This window comes from Chlorocebus sabaeus, chromosome X (assembly GCF_047675955.1).
Source record: "Chlorocebus sabaeus isolate Y175 chromosome X, mChlSab1.0.hap1, whole genome shotgun sequence".
NCBI lineage: Eukaryota > Metazoa > Chordata > Mammalia > Primates > Cercopithecidae > Chlorocebus > Chlorocebus sabaeus.
Window position 1 is genome coordinate 147,611,601 of NC_132933.1, and position 4,835 is coordinate 147,616,435.

The following is a 4,835-nucleotide window of genomic DNA, read 5'->3' on the forward strand; positions in this document are numbered from 1 at the left end:
AGGCATTATTTTTTTCAGTGCAAAGATGTTTTAAGCTTAATAAGTTCAATAAAACAGAAATACACATAAGTACTGCTAACAAAATGACTAGGCCAATTTTGAAATGTAAACTTAAAATGTAAAATCACGGAGTCTGAGCCTTGCTCAGAGTAGGAGTCTGCGCGGACGTCAGCTAAGATTCCAGAATGACTACCATCTTGACTTACACTTTTAGAAATCTTCTCACTGCATCAAAATGGGCCCTCAGATTTTCCATAAGACCTCAGAGCTGTTCCTCCTAGTTGCAAGCTGCCCCCGAGATCCAGACCAAAATGAAGAAGACATTAGCCAAACCCAATATGAGGAATGTTGTGGTAGTGGATGGCGTTCGTACTCCATTTTTGCTGTCAGGCACTTCATATAAAGACCTAATGCCACATGATTTGGCTAGAGCAACACTTACGGGTTTGTTGTATCAGCCCAGTGTCCCCAGGGAAGTAGTTGATTATATCATCTTTGGCACAGTTATTCAGGAAGTGAAAACAAGCAATGTGGCTAGAGAGGCTGCCCTTGGAGCTGCCTTCTCTGACAAGACTCCTGCTCACACTGTCACCATGGCTTGTATCTCTGCCAACCAAGCCATGACCACAGGTGTTGGTTTGATTGCTTCTGGCCACTGTGATGTGTCCATGACAGGTGGTGTCGAGTTGATGTCCCATGTCCCTATTCGTCACTCAAGGAAAATGAGAAAACTAATGCTTGATCTCAATAAGGCCAAATCTGTGGGCCAGTGACTGTCTTTAATCTCTAAATTCCAATTGAATTTCCTAGCACCTGAGCTCCCTGCAGTTGCTGAGTTCTCCATCAGTGAGACCACGGGCCACTCTGCAGACCGACTGGCAGCTGCCTTTGCTGTTTCTCGACTGGAACAGGATGAATATGCGCTGAGCTCTCACAGTCTGGCCAAGAAGGCATAGGATGAAGGATTCCTTTCTGATGTCGTAATCTTCAAAGTACTAGGAAAAAATACAGTTACCAAAGATAATGGCATCTGTCCTTCCTCACTGGAGCAGATGGCCAAACTAAAACCTGCATTTATCAAGCCCTACAGCACAGTGACAGCTGCAAATTCTTCTTTGTTGACTGATGGTGCATCTGCAATGTTGATTGTGGCAGAGGAAAAGGCTCTGGCCATGGGTTATAAGCCAAAGGCGTATTTGAGGGATTTTATGTACATGTCTCATGATCCAAAAGATCAACTATTACTCGGACCAACATATGCGACTCCAAAAGTTCTAGAAAAGGCAGAATTAACCATGAATGATATTGATGCTTTTGAATTTCACAAAGCTTTCTCAGGTAAGATTTTAGCAAATTTTGAAGTCATGGATTCTGATTGGTTTGCACAAAATTACATAGGTAGAAAAACCAAAGTTAGATTGTTTCCTTTGGAGAAGTCTAATAACTGGGGTGGATCTCTGTCCCTGAGACACCCATTTGGAGCCACTGGCTGCAGGTTGGTCATGGCAGCTGCCAACAGATTATGGAAGGAAGGAGACCAGTATGCCTTAACGGCTGCCTGTGCCGCTGGAGGGCAGGGCCATTCTATGACAGTGGAAGCTTATCCAAAATAATAGATCCAGAAGAAATGACCAGAAGTTTCTGTGCAACACTCACACTAGGCAATGGCATTTCAATGCATTCCTAAATGACATTTATAGTTCCTAACTCCTCTTAGGAAAACAATTCTTGTGGCCTTCTGTTACATGCTTTGCACTTAAGCCTTGCCAATGTTCTGAGCTTTTCAATAATCACGATTTACTGCTCTTTCAGGGATTTCTAAGCCACCAGAATCTCACACAGAGATGTGTAGGTGGTTGTTTTTGTTCTCTCTTGTCACTAAAGACTAAATGAGTGTTTGCAATTGGGAAAGAGGTCAGCTGAGATTAGGAAATCATCTTTGTAATATTTGCAAATTACACTTGTTCCTATCTGTGTCCTAAAGTGTTCTCTATAAAATACAAACCAATGTGCCTAAATTAACTTAATTATGGAAAAATAATTTGGAATCTAAACATCAATGAAAACTTACAAAAAATGTTTAGATACATAAATATCATGGTGATCAACCTTAAAGTGGGGAAATATTGAAAAAAATGTAAAAACACACACATATATGCTAAAGTTATGTACATATATAAATTTATATATGTTTATATATAAATTAGGATATATAAAGTTTAAGTATATTATGTGTATTTACATATACTTATATATACTTTTATTTAATATATAAATGAATATCCACCTCCATATTTAAATTACATCTTTAGGCTGGGCATAGCAACTCATGCCTGTAAATCTCAGCACTTTGGGAGGCCGAGGCAGATGGATTGCTAGAACTCAGAAGTTTGAGACCAGCCCATCGCTACCAAAACACAAAAATTATCCAGGCATGGAAGCTTGTGGTCCCAGGTCCTTGAGACAGAGGCTGAGGGGGAGAATTACTTAAGCCCCAGAAGTCTAGGCTGCAGCGAGCCCAGATGATGCCACTGCGCTACAGCCTATACCACAGAACAAGATCCTGTCTCAAATAAATAAATAAAATAAAATATATTACATCTTTATACATGTACCTGGTTTTGTTTAGTACAATTATTATATATATGTACATAATAATATATACAATATACTTATATATCACTGCATTAGTCCATTTTCACACTGCTATAAAGAAATACCTGAGACTGGGTACTTTATAAAGGAAAGAGGTTTAATGACTCAAAGTTCCACATGGCTGGAGAGGCCTCAAGAAACTTACAATCATGGCGGAAGGCGAAGGGGAAGCAAGGCACGTCTTCTCATGGCAGTGGGAGGGAGAGAGATCAAGGAAGTGCCACACTTTTAGACCATCAGATCTCATGAGAACTCACTCACTATCACAGAACAGCAATGGGGAAATCCACCCCTAGGATCCAATCATCTCTCACCAGGCCCCTCCCTGGACACATGGGGATTACAATTCCAGATGAGATTTGGGTGGGGACACAGAGCCAAACCCTATCAATCATATATAATTACATTTATTTATATATAAACTTGTATACATGTACACATACATATTTATATATACACTTATATATACCTACACATACATTTATATATTTACATAAAAACTTGTATACATATAAATTAATATACAGATGGTCTTTGACTTAGGATGGTCCCATTTACAATTTCTGGACTTCACGGTGGTGTGAGAACAATATGCGTGCAGTCAAAAGTGCTGTTTTCCTCTCTTACCAGGCTGGACAGCAGCAGGGAGCCCGCTCCCACTCAGCCCTGTAATCACAAACATTCACAGCCAACACTCTACAGTGTTCTGTGTGGCCAGAGGAGTTTGCTCCACGATAGGCTATGTAAGTGCTCTGAGCATGTTTCAGGGAGGCTGGGCTAAGCTATGATGTTTGGTAGGTTAGGTGTATTCAATTCATTTTCAAATTATGATATTTCCAAATTGCTATGGGTTTATTGGGATATAACCCCATCATAAATTAAGGAGCATTTGTACATAAACTTGTATTGACGTGTGTGTGTGTGTGCGTGTGTGTATGTGGATATATATGGTACACATCTATAACTTGGATCTATGCATATTTTATATGTTTGTGAATATACATTTTTATATCAATACATACATTTATATAAACATTTAACATATACAGTTGACCCTTGAACAACACAGAGGTAAGGAACAACTCGCCATCCCACTCCCACATGTAGTTGAAAGTCCATGTATAACTTTGACTCCCCCAAAACTTAACTATTAATACCCTACAGTTGACTGGAAGCCTTACCGGTAACATAAACAGTCAATGAACACACATTTTATACATTATATGTATCATACATGGTATTCTTACAATAAAGTAAGCTATAGAAAAGAAAACGTCATTAAGAAAATCCTAAGGAAGAGAAAATATACTTATTATTCACAGTGTGGAAGTGGATCATCCTAAAAGCCTTCATCTTCACATTGAGTGGCCTGAAGAAGAGGAAGGTGAGCGGTTGGTCTTGCTTTCTCAACGGTGGCAGAGGTGGAAAAAAAATCCACATATAAGTGACTCATATAGTTCAAACCCATGTTGTTCAAGAGTCAACTGTATATGCATATACACACACATACATACACATTTATATTTAAATTATATCTTTATATATATGTAACTAATTGTGTTTGGTAAAATTAATCTTGTTACACTCAACTTTTTTTTGTTATTTACATTTCTTCTCTATGTTTCAACATTTTAAGCCACAAAAAAATAGACACAACATTCTAACTGAATGATTATAATATGGGCATCCAGGTAGTTCTGTTTAGACAGTTTCTAAATCACCAGGTACACAGACACATTTTATAGAACTGCCATCTAAAAAGGGGATACACTAGATGATTTTTATGCCATTAATTGATACACAACACGGGCATTTGTCCCCAAGGACTTCCTCTGTCGTAGGATGTTTACTCAATTTATGTGAACAAATTCCAATTTGCAGTGGAGTGCCCTAGAAGCCAAACAGAATACCATGAATTTTAAATGTAGTTTGCTTGATGTTCTTAATTTAGAAAATATTTAAAAGATGTGCACTGTTACAGTAATTAGCATGTGTGTGTTTATGTGTGTGTGTATACGTGTGTCTGTGTGTGTATATAAAATAAATGTCATATACACTTACATATCAATGTATATATTCATTTGCATTAGTGCTTTTTATTACATAAAATGATTATTGGTAAAATTGAAGTTTACCAAAGTCAAGTTTGTTGAATGCAACAGACCACCACCATCGTGGCA

At 38.2% G+C, this 4,835-nt stretch overlaps 1 pseudogene; it reads left to right on the forward strand.

Moving 5' to 3' along the window:
* The first annotated feature begins 235 nt into the window (after positions 1-235).
* LOC103231559 (trifunctional enzyme subunit beta, mitochondrial-like) lies at positions 236-1,787 on the forward strand (annotated as a pseudogene).
* The last annotated feature ends 3,048 nt before the right edge of the window (positions 1,788-4,835 follow it).